Below are 22,029 nucleotides of genomic sequence, written 5' to 3'. Positions count from 1 at the left end.
TTTATATAGTGTCCGTGTATATAGCAGATAAAATAAATAAATAAGTAAGTAAAATAAATTCAGACCGATAATACAATAATATAGTATTGATAATCTACCATTTCAATAAAAAGTTTGAATATTACAGGATGTCAGTGTCTTCTTTTAATTTTTTATTATGTGAAATAGAAGATGTCATACGAAAACAGGATACATCAATGCGTGATAGCCTAAGCCCAGAAGAAAAATTAGCAATTACCTACCTTAAAGTAAGATTTCAAATTACATATTTTATAATCCTATACATGTATCTACCTAAAAATAAAAAAAAACAAAATATTTAACTATTTAACTTTCATTAGAATAAAAAGGGGCCGCCACAACTTCTTACCTTATGCGTATTCTGTAATTAGCTACTGAATTATCAAGTAGATCGACGGTTCCCATATGTCGATTATATTCATTTATCATATTGGGTTGATGTAATGAATCTTCATTTTCCAACTTGCTTTTTTATGTTACAATAATTTAAAAAATTCTGATGCGACATAAAATCTGCTTTGTTGCATTCTTTTATTTATGAATCACGCCAAGCTATCGAAAACGAAACATTAGTACTGAAGGATAATAAAATTTTACTATTAACAATAATTATTAAAATTTTATTTATGTGACATGATTAGACAACCACTTATATATAAATGAATCACCAGTTCGAAGAAGGAAATCCAAAAAATTTATTTTCGGGAAATCAATAAAAACTGTTTATTCTCTCTATTCAACTTTTTCTTGTTTAATAATGGCATCTATTATTAAGTACAGTTTGATACGGTTAATTGGGATTGAAAAAAAAACCATCCATTGATTTTTGTTATCTAGAATATCGATAAAGAAAATATTGGATTTATTTCTTTCTTAGAACTTATAATTTTTTGTTACGATTTGAGACACAAAATTGTATGAAAAAACTTTAAAGTAATTTATAAAAACAAAGAAACAACTTAACAAACACAGAGAAATAAACAAACAAGAACAAAAATATCCGATTAAATGACAATTACCGCTACAAGCGACAAATTACTGCTAGTGGAGTCACAAACGCGCTACAAATTACTGCTAAAAAATAGGTCCGGATCTATTCGAACGCGACACGACCTTGACGACGCGTCTCGGTCTCGAAACGAAGCGACAATCCACAGCGCGTGGAGCCACTCAGTATCACTGCTGTTGTTTTCATTTATCAAGCTATATTTTACTGCCACTGCTAGCGACAATCTGTCGCTCGTGGAGCCGTAGCCATAGTTTCTATATATTGAATCATATAAAATGTCGTTACATGTAAGAAACCTTTCATATGTATTAAAATTATTATTCATTAAACTGGTAACACCGCTTGCATCCTTTATGAGTCGGTAATTTCGAGCGACACAAAGGGATTTTGGTTTATAGTTTGAACGGAGTCGTGGTAGGTTCGCTTCTATTTAAAGGCTGGCGAGCATGAAATTATTATTTATTTTAGTAAAATATCTAGTTTTCAGGTAAATAAAGTAAAATAAAGCAGACTGGAGTGAGGGACTGCAGTTTATAGGATTATGTAAAACCAATTTTATAGAATCCTCTAGAGATGTTATTCATTACCAAAAAAAAAAAAGGAAACGAAAGGCAAAGGCATAGGAAAGTATCTTATTATCCAAAAAGGGAAATTGTGACAAACCAAGAGAAAAAATTAATACCCCTAAATAGTTTAGGGGTAACACTAAGGTGACTAATCCAGAATTTACAAGAAGTGCGAGTTCCAGATGAGTGACACTCAATTCGGATTTCGAAATGGATTGGGAACACGAGAGGCTCTTTTTGCTTTAAATGTGTTAACGCAACCATGCAGAGACATGAATGTAGATGTATATGCATGTTTTATTGACTATCGAAAAGCATTTGACTGCGTTAACCATCAAAAGATGATCGAAATTCTGAGAACAACTGGAGTTGACGAACAAGACTTGCGAATTATCTCAGAACTATACTGGCACCAAACGGCAACAATTGAAATAGAGCACACAACAATCGAAGACATACAAATTCGACGAGGAGGGGTTGCGTTTTATCACCGCTACTCTTTAATTTGTATTCGGAGTCTATATTCAGAGAAGCATTAGACGAGGTTCAAGGCAGAATTAAGATTAACGGAATCAGCATAGACAACATCAGATATGCTGATTATACCGTCTTAATAGCAAGCAACGTACAAGAACTACAAAATATAATAAATGCAGTAGTTCACCACAGAGAGAAATGTTCGGTTTACATCTAAACGTTTCCAAAACTAAACCTTTAGTATTTTCAAAGACACCAACAAACGTACAGGTGTATGCCAAGGGTCAAATAATAGAACAGGTAAATTCCATAAAATATTTGGGAACAAATATCAAGACCTTAGTCTACAGCTTAGAATCCGAATGATCAGATGTTACGCTTTTTCTGTCTTACTGTATGGCTGTGAAAGTTGGACAATGGACTCTGAAATAGAAAAAAGAATAGATACCTTTGAGATGTATATATACAGACGAATGTTGAGGATTAAATGGGTACAAAGAGTTACTAATATTGAGGTACTTCGTCGCATGTGTAAACAAAAAGAATTACTAAGAATAATCAAAGAGAGGAAAATGCAATACTTGGGTCATGTGTTAAGAGGCGAAAGATATAAATTACTTCAAGTTATACTGGAAGGAAAAGTACAGGACAAAAGATCAATAGGAAGACGCCAGAACTCGTGGCTGAAAGACCTGAGGAGATGGTTCGACCGCTCATCCGCAGAGATCTTTCGCGCAGCAGTTTCCAAAACTACAATTGCCATTTGGATCGCCAACCTTCGAAAGGAGACGGCGCAATGAGACGAAGAACTAATCAAGGTGTTAAATGTGTATTGTGATTTTTACCTTTATATAAATGGTAGTCTTGTTTTATGACCAAGCGGCCTCAAAAACTTTTCTTGTTGGTTAAATAACATATTGCTTATACACACTGCTTGATTTCATCCCATTTCGTCGCTCCATTTCTTCGCACAATTGTAGGGTTCGGAAATCACGGCATTGTTCTTCATTTTTTAACCAACTGTCAAATTAATTTTGTTCCTTCAGACAACCACTTCCTTAAATACCAATATTTCTTATTTCGCTACAAAACCGCGTTTAATGTTTTGTAGCAAAATTTCTTTTCATGCGGTTGATATATATATCAAATATGTTTTCGGCAACTTTCATAGAACTCGCATCCTGCTGGATACAGGCTCCACAGCCCATTCTATTTCGGACAGTTCTGTTTGGCATTTAGAGCTTTCTCTTAATAAGCTATCAATCCCTGCTGAAGTTCTGAATAGAATGTCAACAGGTACCACTCATGGTACTACTTACTTTCTGTCTCATTAAACTGAGTGATAACGACGGTCCAATTTTTTCGTTGGACGCAATTGTAAGCGATCTCACTCATATTTATGATCTGAAACTTCCAGATCACACATTTTAGCAACCAGAACCTATAGACATGCTCATAGGTATTGAACTGGTTTTTCGTTTGCTTAATTCTCGTTAAATTCATGGCGAACCAAATTACCCTGCGGCCTTAGAAACCATTTTCAATTATGTTCTATAAGGGCGAGTGTATACAACTCATTGCATATTTTATTTTACATCGTTCATTACTTAGGTGGATAACAATAGGTACCTGTTAGTTTTGTCCCACCACGACCAAGCTCGATGTAACGGGATTTAAGCATCCAGAAATCATATTTAAGTAACCCAATTCAGTTTAAGAATTTAAACTCCTTTTAATAATATTAATCATTGCTTATTGCTCAATGCGACTGTTTGTTTATGACATTAAAACTATCGGTGTAACTAGAACACGCTTACCGAGACGCTGACCAAGTGAAACTTGCGATGTAATCATAAGCTTATTTAATATTGTGTACAAATTATTTTAGTAAAACAAGAATGTATAAACAAACGCCAGTAAGTTAAATACCTGGAAAATAACAGAAGTAGATCATTAAGAATTAAGAGTTAACAGTCGAAGCTATCATGTCTGTTGAAAACCTTTGAGAGACTTATCAAAAATCGTCTTGAGCAATGGTTAGATAAAGAACATATTCTACCTGATATACAATATGGCTTCAGAAAATCTAGGTCAAAATTGGAAGCAGTAACAGTAATTGTAACAGATATTTTAGCTGGATTTACTAGTAACCTCATGACTATGGCCGGTTTCAATATTACAGGTGCATTTGATAACGTTAAACTAGATGTTTTAACCAATAAATTGATTTCGATTGGATTTAATACGCAATTAGCGAACTTTATAACCTGGCTGTACACAAACAGGAAAATACTTATAAAAATAAATCAGGTAACCACTATACCTAGACCTACGAACCTAGGACTCCCTCAAGGCAGTATTTTAAGTCCTGTTTTGTTTTTATTATATACAATGGATGTCAGTATTAAACTTCAAAATATATGAACAATACAATTTGTAGATGATATTGTTTTTTATTGTACAAGGAAAAACTTTGAAACGTGTGAATATGAATTAAATAAAACTTATGATATCTTCCACGAGTGGCTGAATGAAAATTATTTTACACTTTCTGAACACAAAACAGAGATGTGTCTATTTAGCCGAAAACAAAACATTGAACAGGATCATGTAAAACTGGGACCTTATAATTTCCAAATAAAAAATGTTGTGAGATACTTAGGATTATATCTAGATCGGAAACTGCTATGGAAAGATTGTATCTATCAAATAACAAAAAAGTCTGAAAATGCTATTAACATACTAATAGCCTTTTGTTATACAAAATGGGGGGCTGAATATCGCCTTAATATTTTATAGAACCATGATAAGATCAATCCTGGATTATGGTAGTCATTTGTATGGATCAGCGGCACAAATTAATTTAGACGAACTAGAAACCCAAAAAAACAAAAGTCTAAGAATATGTCTTGGATATCTCAAGTCAACCCCAATAAATATTATGGAAGCAGAAGCTGTAGAACCACCGTTATAACTAAGAAGGCAACTAATTAGTAACAAGTTTATTACAAAAGCATTTGCTAAATCCGCAAGTTATATAATTCCTATCCATGAACTGTCAATTTCAGTACTCACACAGTCTTATTGGCTAAGAAAGAAAACTCCGCTAATTTGTGAAAGTTATACCACTCTTTCCCAATTTAGGCCGGTACTGTACACATCAAAAACCCAACCAATATTTTCAGAACATCCGCATATCCTTTTTTCTAAAAAAATTAAGACGTATCAGATTGACAAAAACGACCACTTCCTCGAAACGGTCAATCAACGATGGCCTGACTATTATTAGATTTACACCGATGGATCAAAACAAATTCGTACAGGTTCCACTTTTTACGATCACACCTCAAAATATCATGAAGAGTTCAGATTACCAGATGAGGCAACGATATATACAGCAGAAATGTTTGCAATAAGTGAAGCTCTAAAATATATACTTAGGACGTATAGACTTAAAAGTGTCATATTTACGGATTGTAGAGGTGTCATAGAGAGACTAAAAAATATAAGTGCGGCCAAGAACTTAAGTCATCTAGAAGTAGAAATATTACAGACCAATCACGAAATACTTAGCTCGCAACGGGAGGTGCTAATAGTTTGGATCAAAGGGCATTCGGGTATACAAGGAAACGAAATTGCTGATAAGTTTGCAAAATTCGAATCAGATTTACACAGAGATTCTATTAACTAGTGTATTCCATATACAGATTTGAATTACACAGTTAAAGTTCAACTTAGGACTAAATGGCAGGAACTATAAAACAGCAAACAAATAGGATTAAATTATAAATCATGTCAAGTCCAAATCCCAATAATAAGATGGTTCCACAACCAAAACAACAGGAACTTTATTATTACTTTAAACAGAATAAGAGCAAGTCATGCAATGTCACCAAGCTATAAATGCAAAATCGGTTTAATTGATGATTCCTCATGTTTATGTGGTGAACTTGGAGACTTAACACACATTCTACTTGGTTGTTCATTAAATACTCAAAGCACAGATAAATTTTATAATGAAGTTGTTAATAACAAAATTTGCTTAGCCATAAATTTAAATTGTATAATTTTCAATAAGAATATTAATATATTGTACTGCTTATATAATCACACCAAAAGGTGCAAAATGAAATTGTAAATTACTAACCATCTCTTTGTTAGCAATTATGCAACTAGTTAGATCTTGTAAGTGGGCGACGAAAAAAAAAAAAATAACAAAAAAAATAACACAAAAAAAATAGAAAATAAAAGCTTAAAATAAAAGTTAAAAAAAAAACATACACTGCTCACACTTAACTTTTACACTACTAATACTTTAAGCACTAGCGGACCAACTCGACATCGAGTTTTTTAAATGAAATTTTTATTTTGCGAGAAAAATATACAATATATACAATGATCAGAAGTAAAAATATTTTTATCAAGAACTCAAAAACTATAAATGATAATTTCGTGAAATTACATTTTTGAACTCTACGTTGAATTCTCTATTGATTTGACTAATAAAAACGAAACCGGAAGTCGACCTCAAAACCGGAATGCAATTTTTAGTTCATCAAATGTCGACATGGATATCATTTAGCAGTTAATTTTGCATGCTGATCACGAATCCGATGTCAGATTTGCTCTATCGACGTTTTATGCGCGTTTCGGGTCACTTCCGGTGTCGTATCGTAACCGGAAGTACATATTTAGATTCGTCTCGACGAGACCTTTCGATCCATATATACATTGTGGGGTCTAAAACTTAAAGTAAATTTTAACTTCCGGTCATCTCAAAACCGGAAGTGAATTTTTGTACCAAAAGTATATCTTGACAATCTCATACGTAATACTAATATTATTCCGAAAAAATATTTTAATTATCTAATATGGTTTTTCAGTAAAGTGGTGGACAAGAAAAGGGCTTAGCGTTTTAGTATACAAGATTGTTATTGTGAAGAAGGATGAGCTTTCTTTAAATTTCCTTTTTTTGTTTATTTTTTTTTTCAAAATATAATAGTTAGAGAAAAAATCACCTGGCTAATTGGTCTTTACCAAAGCCATCTAATTAATTAAAAAAAAAACAGTCGAAGCTAGTGCTGTCATAAATCAACTGGGTACTCTCTCTATTATTGTACTTAGAGATCCAATTTGCCTTCCATCTTATACACATGTTTTATTATATATTTTTTTCTTTGTTGCAAGCTATGCCGATATCTTTTACCTTTATTTTACTATCAACTGGCATTAACCTTTTTCTTGTTGTATATATATTTATATATATATATATATATATATATATATATATATATATATATATATATATATATATATGTATATATAAACAAGTTAATAACTACTTACCTAATGTTGTACTTAGTGTATAAAGATTTCGTTTTTAGAACGGCTTTATGCTATTAATTTTTTATTATTATTCATAACTTATGTGCTTACTTTAGTTATCCTACTTTAATTAAAAATTCTTAAGTAGTTTTTAATCGTCCGAAAGAAAAATAAAAACCCAAATAGATTTCTTTCCTTTCGGCATTCCCTATAATCCCAATTATGACAAAACGTTTTAGAAACGCTCTTTAAGGTAGAAAAACTTTTTCTATTATATGGTAATTAATTATAATCTGTCTAAAGAAGCTCTGTCACAATCATTAAAGGGATCTTTTTGTTTTATGAGTTTTTATTAAAAGTCGGTATTGCAATCGTAATCATTAACTCTTTTCTTCTGAGTTTATAATCTAATACAAACTTTTGTAAAAAGAGAAAAAGTTTAAATTATCTAGAAGTAGAATAGATAATGATATTTTAATTAATTGGAAGATTTAGATTAAAAAACATGGATATGGATCTAAATATGTATTATTTTTCTTATGAAGCGTTATATTATCCAGTTCTATTTAAACAAATACAATAGAATTATAAAAATGCTTTCTGGACATTCGTGTTTAATCATGTATTTATTATTTGTCAGTATATATGAAACATAAAGCACATACTTTTTCCTTTATTTATAATTTGTAATACGGTATTTACAATAAGTAAATGGTCTTGTTAGATTTAAAAAGAAATTAACATAAGATGATTGTCCACTGGTATTCCCCCACATAATACAGAATACAAAAGTAAAGTAGAAGAAGAACTAACCGACCCTATTGAAGCTGGCAATGGGATAAGACAGGGAGATTCCCTGAGTCCTCTATTGTTCAACCTGATTATGGATGAAATAATAAAAAAAAGTAAGAACTAAAAAAGGATACCAAATGGGAGAAAAACAACTTAAAATAATCTGCTATGCAGACGACGCAATACTACTCTCTCAAAGAATGCTGCACCGATTTAATATAACCGCCAGAAAATTTAACATGTTAATTTCCCCAACAAAGACAAAATGCATGGTTATAACAGCAAATTTACTAAGATGTAAATTGGAGCTGGAAGGTCAGATATTAGAACAAGTGATGGAGTTTAAATATCTAGGCATCACATTATCTAGCTACGGAAAGCTCGAAACCGAAGTTGATGATCAAGTGAATAGAGCAGACAGAGCCGCAGGCTGCCTAAACGAAACAATATGGAGAAATAAAAATATCGGGAAAGAAACGAAAGGCAGAATTTACAAAACAGTCATCAGACCAATAATGACATACGCGGCAGAAACAAGACCTGACACAGAGAGAACAAAAAGGATGTTAGAAACAGCAGAGATAAAAACACTCAGAAAAATTGATGGTAAGACACTATGGGACAGAGCTAGAAGTACAGATATACGACATAGATGCGAGGTGGAGAACATCAAAAACTGGGTAAGAAATAGAAGAGTAGAATGGAACGATTATATAAGCCGAATGACAACAAATAGAGCAGTAAAGACGGCAAGAGACAGTTCCCAATAGAAAGACGATCAGTAGGAAGACCACGCAAACGATGAAATGACAACTTACTGGAGGCACATTGAAAAACAGACAGAGTCATGTTTATATAAAAAGAAGAAGAAGAAGAAGATAGTACAGGCAACAGTACTACTACTTCACACCATTCACTGAACTTATTTTTGAGTTTATTCAAAAGACGACAGAATTTGTTTGCACAGGTACCCCAGATGGGGCAACCGAGATTTATAAGCATTGATGCCGTGCATTGCTAGGTACGGCTTGGTGGCCCGGTTCTCCAGATGGTCGGATGACGATGTAATCAAACACTGTTTGCCAAGTCAGCCGCCGATCGTTCCGCACACACAAAACCCCAGTGAAAGGGGCTTGTGACCAAAGCTAAAAACCAAGGCCACTGCACATGTAAAGTAAACAAGTGAAAAAGGCGCAAAACCCCTACGAAAGAGGCATCGCCGCAGAAAGGCCTGTCGGATAGCCCATTTCCCAGGTCATCCAAGATTAAAAAAAAGTAAAGCGTAATCATAACATATCCAAGATAAAGAACAAATAAACAACGTTATTTCTTTGATTAGAAAGACTGTTTACTTCAAGCATCGCTACCTGATTTGACAATGGCAAGTAGTGTGGCCTTGCTGAAACGTTGTCAAAATAATGGTTTTTCTCAAAACCAAAATTATTCAACGTGGAGTCAAACCCGGAAAACCACAGAAACCATATATATATATATATATATATATATATATATATATATATATATATATATATATATATATATATATATATACATATATTAACACTTTCTGAAGATGTAGTAGATAGGTATATGTAGGTTTATATACCTCTAGAAAGTTCTCTGCATCCTTACAAAATCCTAATTAGTGTAAATCTGATCAGTAAGCTTAATGCTTTCGTGGGGTAATTTGCCCGACTCCATATTGCTTTAATTATTACTGAATAAGATTAGTTCTTATTAGAGAATTATAATTAGAATTAGAGGTTTGTTGGAATATTATATTTGGTATATTCCCATGCAGTAAAATAAACAAGTTTATTGAGTGTGGTATGAATAGAGTTGTTCTTTTGCAAATCATTTTGTTTTCAAAAGTGGATTACTTTGGATTAAACCTTACAAAGACCTATCTAGAATATGGACAAGTTTGTTGTTTGGTGACAAAATTGTAACAACATAAATATAATACTTTTCTATATTAAAAATTTCTAAGAAATTTTAAATAGATCAACGTCTCAGATTTGCCTCACATTTAGCCAAAAAAGACAAAACTAAATATGGAGAAAAATATTAAGCTTTGGCTTGGATTAAGTCTTTTACTCGGTCAAGTTCGAATAAAGGAAAGGTACAAGATACTTTAAATGAAGACTTGTGCCGTGCATTAATCTCTTCATATACTGCTCTTAAAATTATTCAATGAAAATTTAAAACTTCTTTTTTCAAAAAGATTGTAAATTGAACATTCCAAGTAAAAGAACTCTAAAGAGAAATCACGTTAACTCGTTGCACTTGTCAGTAATAGATAAATAAAAATTTATATCGGTAACAATTACTTCTACGTGTGTGTTGACGAAACCACTGATTCGTCAGGAAGATATATCGCTTATTTAATGATTGGTAATCTAAGCGATCAGATCTTACCAAAATCCTATTAAATTTTGTGCAAGCAGTTAGAAAAAACCAACTTTGTAATATTATCACGTTTTGTACAAGCAGAAATATCAAAATTTTTTTTCCTGCAGCTGCTCCTAGCTCTAAATTATTGCTTTTTTATTAGATGCTATACCTTAATAGCAGGACAAAATTAAAAAATATGTTGAACCAATTGAAAACACGTTACTTGTTTAGCACATGTAATGAACAGAGTGCGGAAAAAATTAGAAAAAAGTTTCATGTTGTAAACTCCTTGATATCAAACGCAAAAAAAGTATTGTTTAAAACTCCTATAAAAATTCAACTTCAACAAAGAAATGCTTCTAAATATTATATATCATCCAGAAACTATTCTAACATGACGGGGAACAAGGTTGGAAGCCGCTTTTTTCTATTCAGACTATTTCGTAGATTTAAAAAATTAATTGACCTTTTAAGGAATGAATGTTCGGAATCTGTGGAAGATGCTAAACATATTTTAAGAAACAACGTTGTTCAGTAGCAACTTTCATTTTTAAATCAAATTTTAGTTTACTTCAAGAAACTATTGCTTCGTCAACTAGAATCATTAAAGTTGTCCTTGGTAGAAAGCATAGCCCTAATAAAAGAAATTAGATCAACTCGTCAAAAGATGACAATGAAAAGATATTTTACAAAAATTTGAAACAATAATTCAAAAACCAATGGGGATTCCAGAAACTAACTAAGGTAGCTGATGTTCATGCTGATAATTTTTGCGAAATAGATTTAAAACCAAATATTTTTGTAAATTTAAAATATTAAATAATATATATACACAGATAGAAGCCATAGGTTTTTATTGGAAAATTAAAAAAAAAACATTTGGTCATTTATTGTTGTTATAATTCTAAGGAATATTATTTCACTTTCAACTTCAAATAATTGGGGAATTACAAGTTAGAAAATTCAACAAAGTTCAAAAATAAGAGTTATAAGTTAAGTGCATACAGGTGATAGTAGTGAATAAAGGAAATACCATCAGACAAGTAAGATATAACCATTTTAATAATTTTAACACGTTTTGAGTAAATAAATAATTGTGTGAAAGATTAAAAAACTGGTTTTGGCGAATGTTTTAAGTCCGAGGGGTCGACCCGCTTAGGCATTCCTACGCGTTTTTTGGTTTCTTGGCAGATAAGAATGTAATTAGTGCCGACAAAAATTAAATATTAAAATAAAAGCCTCATAAGTTTATTACAAAAATCCAGATCCGGCATTAGAATAAATTAGTTTAAAGTTAAGATTAGAATTAAAATAAATTAAAATAATAAATATTAAGTGTTATTGTAATAAAAAAGTTAAATTAATATAGGAAAATACTATATTGGTGTATATTAATATAGAAAATATATATTCATATAGAAGGTAACAAAATCAAATGAACAGCAAAAGAAATAAACCAGAACCCGATAACTCATCCGACGAGGAGGAAGCCTTTGCTATTCATAATAGTAATGAACGAATTGATAAGAAACACTAGAGTCAGAACCAATCAACTACAGACAATAATAGGTTACCGCAGATTACAACCGGTAACAATAGAGTCCTTAATGTATGCAGACGACATAGTACTAATAGCAGATTCCGAGAATAAAATGCAGAAACTAATGAATATATGGGTAGAACAAATAGAAGAACTAAAAATGGAGATAAACGAGGAAAAAGTAAGATAATGATAATCAGCGGCAAAGGAGATAAGGAAGATAATCAAATAAAGATAAAATGTAAAAACTCAGAATTGGAAATAGTAACAACTTACGAATACCTGGGAAGTATAATAACTAATGACGGAAAAATAGACTGAGAAATAACAAATATAGCAAAGAAATCAAACAAGTTATATTATGCGTTAGTCCCAATAATGGGAAAAAGAGAACTTGCACGAGAAACAAGAATAAATATATATAACACAATAGTGATACCGACTGTGCTCTATGCAAGTAAAAACTGTACAATTCTGGAAAAACATAGTAGGATAAACGCAATGGAGATGATACATCTAAGAAGGATAGTTGGAAAGACAAAATGGGATAGATTAAGCAACGAGACTATGAGGAGAATGGCCAACCAGGAACCGATAATGAACAAAATAGCAAAGAGACAAATGAACTGGTATGGACATCTGATGAAGATGCAATCCAATACAATAACAAGAAAAATTTATGAAGCAAAAAACATCGGAAAAAGAAAAAGGGGCAGGCGAAGAAAAAAATGGATACAGCAAGTAGTAGAGGCGGGAAACCTTAAACAAAAATCACTCGAGGAATTCAAAATAATGGCAGGAAACAGAAAAGAATGGAAGAGATGGGTAAATGGAAATTAAAATAGCTAGCCTAGATCCGACACCCTGATAGGGTAAAAGAAAGGGGAGAAAGAAAGAAAGTTTTGGGTAAATTCATGCATATTTTGCGCATATTCATATTATAATTATTTCTATGCGTCCCCTTACTTCGACTGCCTTTTAAATGACCACTAGAACCAGGCATTTTTCCGATTTTCAAAATGATAATTTTTGAATATAAAACACTTGCTCGCTTTTATAAGCTTTAGAAAGCATTAATTGTAGAGTTGTAGGTGCACAGGTAAAGCGGGGCGCGCGGTGTTGTATACAAACGAGTTACCGTTATAAAGCTATAATTTCGTTTCTATTTCGAATTTCTTAATATAATTTTAGGACAGTATTTTTATAATACTAAGGAACATTTTTACGTAAAAAACAAGATTTATGTTTTGAAAATTTAAAAAGTAAAAGTCCCCTTAAAGCTTATAATCATAGGCGTCATAGCTTCAAAATGAGGTACTTTAAACTCTTTTACGTTGCGAAGAAGCAAAGTTATAAGCAAATATTAAGTATCTGATAAAGTTGATAGTTTTTTATTTTTTAATAATAAATTTAAAATATCTCGGCTTTCAATGGTAAAATATTAATTTTTCAAAGCTTGTTTTGTTTTTTTAACACACTACCTGCCACTTATCTTTTTTACGTAATATAGGGCGTCACGCTAAACGAGACCACTTTTATCCGTTAAAATTATATGATACAATTAACATTATACTATTCCCGTTAAAACGGTGCGGCGTTAACGTAAAAACCTCTGTCAGTTATAAATGACGGACGTGGCCTCCGACAAAAAGTTACTGCCAGCCGTTTTTTGGCGACGTGGCAAGTAAACAACTGGAAAATCGTAATATTTATTTATATTTAAATATTACATAGATAGAAACATTTTTATTATTTTAATACTGTTAGTCACTTTTGCAAATCAGTTTCATTTTAAAATTAAACACAGTAACACTCATAGTACACACGATATAAACGTTTCGTAATTTCGTCATTTAATCTGGGGTTATACTAATATTAGTCCCAGTAAAAGAACTAAAAGAAATGCCTTTAAAAGTTTTTAAACATGTTTTATTTGGTCTTTCTCCCCCACTTTATGTAGAAACCTCACGATTCTCGCATAGACAACGACTCTTCGTATTCGTTGATTATCAAAATAAAATAAATATATACGAAAAAAAATTGTTATGTAAACTTTTTAAAATAAAGCAAGTTCTAGGGATAATTTCAGATACATTTTCTATTATAAAAATTTCCATAGGTATTGAAACAAAATACCTTTTTCGGAAATACAATTCGGGCGACGTAAAGCTCACCGAGTCTAAAGGTGTCGGTGGGGAATGACGTATAAACACAGTGCAGTATTATATCGTTATGTAGTTGTTGTTTAAAGGTGAGTCCACATTATGCCGATGGATATGACTGGTTAGCAAATGCCGCGCTTATGTAGATATAATGCCGCTCGGCGTTTTTGATGCCGCGCTAAGCCGATCGGCTTGAAATACGGTTCGGCTTAGTGGTGGTCTGTTTCAAAGGAAGCTCTGTCGGCCTGCATAGTTTGGACGTAAGTTGTGGCATACATACACTCTGTATTTATTGGTGCTTGTGAAGTCATTGAAGTGAATTATGAACTGGACCAATAAATATGTTTTAAATCTCATCAAGATATATCATGAAAAAGAAATTTCCATCCAACAGATTACAAAAATAAAAATAAACGGCACGATCCTGTTATTGATATTGCCATTTTAAAGTGAAGAAGGTGGAAATTGACAGGTAATAAAAAAAAACTGTTGAGTCATTTCTCCCGTGAATTAGAAATAAAAAAGATAGCTGTAATTTTGGTAATGGTACCGATAAAAATTATAAGTCAAAATAGTTTTGTTTTACGTGTTTACCATTTCTGAGGAATAGGAATACGCCTAAAAGTACTAAAAATACTGAAGTAAGTTCAACTATATATTATGTATTCTAACATTACTTTTAATATTTAATATTTCAATTCCATAGTATAAACCTTTTAAAAACAAAATTCGAAACCCTCTCCCTTGGTGGAATAGAGACTGCGATAGAGTCATCAGTAAGAGACAAGAATATATAAACATAATTCAAATTTTGAAAATTATTTAAAATGCCAAGAGATCATAGCACACGGTAAGAAAAAACTAAAAGCAATAGACAAACAAAGCTGGAAAAATTTTGTTTCCGCCTTAAATAAAAATACTCCATCATCAGCTTTATAGAATGAAGCCAGGAAAATAAACCGAAAACCAATATCGAACACAAAATGCTTTGACAGATCAAATAACACCACCATCTGTCATACAACGGGAAATTACAATACATTTTACGAATAACGGAAAGGAATTTTTACTAGAACCATTTAATATGACTGAATTTGAGTATGCACTCAAAAACAAAAATAATTCAAGTCTAGGATTGGATAATATTAAATATTCTATGATTCAGTTTCTTGCAAAAATTGCTAAACTATTTTTATTGGATATATTCAATGACATAACTATTGTTACCATAAATATATGATTTATATTTAACTGTAAACATTAAATTTCTAATTCTATTCCATTCAAGTCTTTTCTAGATCATACACCAGCCGGCAGAAATCACAGGTAATACCTGACGGGTCTCCTACGATTCGAAGTTTCCAGAAGCAGGTCGAATGAAAACCATTTCAGGTGACCTTCTCGTCTGTTCGAAGGGAATCGCCGGAATTCTAGTCTAACGGTTGTTTAGTATAAATATAGAGGAACCTTTTATTTAAGTTACAGTTAGTTTTGAATATGAAGTCGAGTTTTTAGATCGAAATAAATATTGTAAATAAATGATATAAATTAAAGTAGTTGTGTTCTAGTTCTTAATGATAAGTGTAAAACTGTAATAAATATATAAAGATTCTAATAAACTTGTAAGTGTTATAAATGTTAAACCTTTTATAATAAATAAAGACAATAAATTAGATTTAATAAAAACACTACACTATCAATAATTCGGTTATCCATAAATTTAAAGATGTCAGTAATTATTATTCCTATTCTCACACCAGGTAAAAATCTCAATTTTTCCGAGTCATACAGACCAATTTTCCTGATGTTTTGAATATTAAAAACATTAGAACGAATGATCAAACATAGACGGGAATGGTGGTTAGATAAAAAGAAAATGCTTCCAGACCTTCAATTTGGATACAAAAAAGTATGTGGTACTATAGATGCTCTTGCTACATTAGTAACGGACATTATACATACCCACCTACAATATGTTTGGACATAGAAGGTGCTTATAATAACGATTGTCTTGACATTGTTATGGAAAAAATGATTAGAAATTTTCATATACCAGCTGCATTTGTGAAAACCATTCTCAACTTTTACACTTGCAGAAAAATTTATTTGAGATCAAATAACAATAAACTTATAGGTCCTCGATAGAACAACCTAGGACTTCCACAGGGGTCAGGTTTGAGTCCTTTATTATTGAATCTATATACATCTGATTTGAACAATGTCTCCTTATTCAATAACAGTTTTCATATAATACAATACGCTGATGATTTTCTTATATATGCATCTTCCAAAACATACGATAAGTGCATACAAATTTTTGGAAAAAGGGACGATTTCTCCAATAGCTGGTTTAAAGAAAATGAGTTAGAAAAAGCACCAAGTAAATCTAGTATATGTATTTTCACAAAGCAAAATCTCCCAAATATAGACAAGTTAACAGTGAACAGTCGGAAATATAATTTTTGTTCTTCGATTAAATACTTAGGGATTATTCTTGACCATAAATTGACTTGGAAGTTACACATTAACTTTCCTTAAAGCAATTTCTAAATCTTGGTGGGGAGCCGATGTAGAAACTACTTTACTTTTTTATCGATAGTACATAAAATCAATCATAGATTATGGATGTGTTTTGTATGGTTCAGTAGCTAAGTATATCCTGAGGAATATAGACGTGTTTCAAAATACAATATTACGTATTTGCCTAGGTACTATGAAATCAACTCCAACCAATTCGTTATATGTTGAAGCACAATAATTTCCACTCAAATATAGAAGAGAATATCTTAGTCAAAAATTTCTGATTAATATTCGGCATAGAAACCTGTTTCTTTACTGCAGTATTAGCAAACTTAATAATGCAGATTTAACAAATAAATATTGGATCAACAAAAACTCTCCTCCACTTTGTTACGCTTTTAGAAATCTCTCAAATTGCAATTACACCAACTCATACACATATGATAGTTCAAACTTTGAAGAATTTCATGTTTTTTTTTGCAAACTGTTACGGTAATTAAACCAAGGTACCATGTAAATGCTGCAATCAGCTACAAGGAATTTATTAGAAAACTGGCCAGCATCAACAGTTATTTATACAGACACATCAAAGTCTTCTCTTGGCACTGGATGCGCTTTTTATATTCCTTCAAAAGATATAGAAAACATGTTTACTCTAGATCATAATTTTTCAATTTTTACTGCTGAAGCCATATCAATTTAGAAAGCATTAAAGTATAATAAGAATTCCAATGACAACTCCACAATAATTTCATCTGATTCTTTGTAGGTTCTTACAGGCATTGAGACTTTATCTTTTCCTAGCAAAAGCACAAATATTTACATCCTTTTAATCAAAAAAATTATTTTTGAATTACATCAGGAACAAAGAACAGTTTAATTTTTGTGGATTAAAGCTCACATAGGGCTTAAGCATATTGAGTATGTATACATATTATCTAAGAAAGCCATTGATTCTGGTGCGGAAACAGATTATAAGCTCTGCATACCAGATGTATTTGTAACAATCAAGAATATTGTAAACAATCAGTGGAAATAAGAATATTATGAAAATAGTCAACACTCTAACTCACAATATGCACTCAGACAACCCGTAGATACATTACATCTATTATCAGAATGAAGTCAGGACACGCATGTTATCCGGCTCATTTGGCAAAACTTAAAATTGTAAATTCCAATTTATGTGAAGTTTGTTAAAAAGAAGCAGATTTAAACCACATTTTCTTTGAATGTACAAAATATATACAACAAACTGACGACTTAATAAAAAAATTAATCAAACATAAAATCTTCCACCCTATAACATTTGTTACCTTCTGTCGTTAAATAACAAAATTGTATATAACTACTTAACAGAATCTATTTCGAAAATTAACTTCAATTTGTAAGCCCAGTTAAAATTGTAACCCTTGTTTTATCCCATTTGTTTTAAACCTACTATCCGTGACCCAATCTAGTTAATGTTTTAATTTATTTGTGATTGGCTGAATGGCAAATGCATATGCCAAAAAAAATATTACTTTTTAAAATAAAAGATCCACGAATAATTTTTAGATATTTGTATCTTATCGTTTATATCGTTTCGAGTAGGGATGGCGGTTTTTGATAAAATACCGGTTTTCGGTTATACCGGTTTTTTTTTGCTTACAGTTTAACCTGGCGGTTATAACCGGCCAAAAAAACCGGTTTTTGCAAAAACCGGTTTTCGGTTTTTTTAATCCAATAGGTTACAAGTTTGTTTGTGTATTTATAAAATAAAATAAAATTTGAATTATAGTTTTGTTTGGAATAATTACTTGAGAATAATAATTATGATTGGGATCCAAAATAATACCTAACCTAATTCTAACCACCCCTAAAAACCTAATACCCGGTTTTTACTTTAAAAATAAGAAACCGGTTATAACCGGGACAAAAAACAACCGATAAAACCGGTTATTGCGAAGTAAAAAAACCGGTTTTCGGTTAAAACCGGTAGGTTTTTCCCATCCCTAGTTTCGAGAGCTTTACTTATTATAAAGACATTTGACTTCTGATTGTGGATAACAAATTATTCCATAACTTTTTTTCTTAATTTTTGTACATTATTTTTATTCCGTCTAGCTATTTTCTGCCTATTCATTAATTTATTAGAACTGAATTTATCTTTTGTCCATATAAACCCTTTTGTCTTTGCGTCTACAAGGTTATATAGAACCATGATATATAACACTAGGTTTGTAGCCGTATTCGATTTCAACAGTATTGGTTTTTGAAGAATATTGAAAATTAATGAAAGTATTTTAAACATCATCATCATTCTGGCTTTACAACCCTGCGTGGGTCCTAGCCTCCTCACAAATTTCTGTCCAGTCGTCCCTATTCATCGCCTTACTCCGCCAAGCATGTATTCCCATCTTTCTCATGTCTTCATCGATGTTTTCAAGGAACCTTATCCTGAGTCTTCCTCTTTTTCTTTGACCAATGGGCCTATCAAGGAGCGTTTTTTTAGCTGGGTCATTTTGTTCTATCCGCATTACATGCTCTATTCACCTCAGACGTCCTATCTTAATATGTTTTACGATATCAGGTTGCTAGTATATTTTATACATTTCGAAGTTGAATCGTTTTCTCCACACCCCATTGTCATTCACTGCTCCATAGATTCGCCTAAGTACTTTTCTTTCGAAACATCCTAAGATGCTTTCATTTTTTTTTTGTTAGAGTCCAGGTCCCTGAACCAAATTAGGACTGGGCGTATTATTGTTTTGTAGAGTCTTGTTATTTTTGTATTTCTCGATATACTTGTGGATTTAGGGAGGAGATTGAGCCCAAAATAGCATCTGTTGACCGTGCAAATTTTGCGGTTTATCTCTGCGGTAGTATTATTTTCAATGTTAAGGAGCGCTTTCAGGTAAAAAAATTCGTTCACTGCTTCAATGACGTCGTTACTATAACATTTTTGTAGCTGATTCTTTTAATGCTATATACGCTTTTTGTGCAGCGTTATCCGTTCTCCCAGCAATATTGATATAATTAGCAAAGGCCAGGATTTGCACTGATTGATTATACGTCCTTCGTTATTCTGTGTTTAACGCATACAATTTCTTACGATTTTTTCATTTTTTACTCTGACAAATTTCGTTTTTCCGATAGATTTTCGGTAGCGATTGTTCTGTCCCATCTTGCGTCTGGTATACGTCTGCTATATTTTAGATCGCATTAGATAACTGTTAACTGTTGTTTAACATTGAAACTAAGTTTTAAGTATATTAATATTTATTGCGTGGTTGTCGTTTTGGCGATGTCTTTGCGTTTGTTTTTTTGTGATAACATATTCATTAGCATCCTCTTTCATTTTATTTCTCATACGTCAAACTCGAACCAATAACAAGGGGATACAATATAGTGCCGTTTTGGCAATGTCTTTCCGTCTGTTTTTTTTGTTTTAACGTATTGGATATGCCTTCTCTTTAATTTAACGTATCACACGTAGTAATCTGATTAATAACAACAGAGAAACGATATAATGCCGTTTTGGCATTGTCTTTACGTTTGTGTTTTTTGTCCTAAGATATTCATTACCAACTACCCTTTCCATGGATGCCCTGCACATTGTTAAACGTTAAGCCGTTAAGACGTTACAAGCTTAGTGTTCTTTTGGCAATACGCCGCCATGTTTTTTTCTGTGTGCGTATTTGTTTGCCCCTCCCCTTTCCATCGCTACCTTGCACCTTGTTGTACGTTAAGCAGTTTAGACGTTACGAGCTTAGTGTCCTTTTGGCAATACGCCGCCATCTTTGTTTTTTGTGTTAACGTATTTCTTCTCCCCTTTCCGACGATACCACACATGTCGTTGTACGTCAGGCCGTTTCGGTGTTACAAATCTATTACCTCCTTGTCCGGTCGTCATGTTTGATTCTTGTCATTGTCTTCTTTACGTTATATTCTTTCCAGCGATACATTATTTGCTTTGACTTTCTAGCTATACCCTGTATATTACCTAATCTATACGTAATTCTGTGTTTCGTATTGTCTTTGTATTCTATACGTAATACCACCGTCCTCGTTTGGAGCGTTTACATGTCACCATTCAAGTGTTTACTTGGGAGAGCTCCTATACCATCATTGGTCGATATACGTCGGGCGTGGAGCCATGAGGATACGTATTGGTCTATACACGTCGAGGCGTGGGGCATAAGGATACGTATTGGTTGGGACGTGAGGATATAAGGATACGTAAGCTTGATAGACGAAAGAAGAAGAATTGACGATATCTTTACGTTTGAACGATGACAGTTGACATGACAGATGACAGCTGTCAGCCGGCATCGTGGTGGGCTTGTGACATCAGTGGGCGGGGATTGTGCCGTCAGTGGGCGGGGCTTGTGACAGCTGAGTGGGAGTGGAGGGGGTCCTCCCAACCGACCCATACTCGTCTTATATTAAACCAGTGCTTTGATTTGTGTCATACGTATTACATTTTCCAGAGCCATATTGAACAGTATACAGGAGAGAGGGTCTCTCTAGCGCAGGCCGTTATTTGTTTTAAAAGGTTCAGACAGTTCCCCCTGAATTCGTACTCTACATTCAACTTGTTTAAGAGTTAGTTTTGATAAATTTACCAACTGATTTGGTATTCTTTGTTTTTCTATTGCTTTGAATATTTTTCTTCTATTCACAGAGTCGTAGGTTGCTTTGTAGTCTATCAATATGTGATCAGTATCAATGCCATATTCCAGTGTTTTTTCCAAAATTTGTTTCAGGGTTGCAATCTGATGAATTGTCGATTTATCACTTCTGAAAACAGCCTGATATTTTCCTACAATCCTAATATCTATTCTGCATGTGGTGCCATACGACGACATAGTACTGTGGAAAATATTTTATACGCTGCATTTAGAAGCGTAATTCCTCTGTGGTTAGAGCATTCAAAGATATCTCCTTTTTGTATATGATGCAAAGTATTCCAATATTTCAATCATTAGGGAGAGATTTAGGTGTCCATATTTCTTTTATAAGTTGCTGTAATGCCATTATGGTATCATGGTTACCTTCTTTATATAGTTCAGCTGCGAGATTATCTATTTCGGGTGATTTGTTTCTGGCTATCTTTGTAACTGCAAGTATTTCAAACACATCTGCTAATATTCCTCTTTTCAATATACACCTTGAATATTGAACACTCGTTATACAGATCTTTTATTTACTATCAACGAAACGTATCGTCTGCTAGAAAAA

The sequence above is a fragment of the Diabrotica undecimpunctata genome, chromosome 8, assembly GCF_040954645.1.
Source record: "Diabrotica undecimpunctata isolate CICGRU chromosome 8, icDiaUnde3, whole genome shotgun sequence".
NCBI classification, from domain to species: Eukaryota; Metazoa; Arthropoda; class Insecta; order Coleoptera; family Chrysomelidae; genus Diabrotica; species Diabrotica undecimpunctata.
This window is presented reverse-complemented; position numbering follows the sequence as displayed.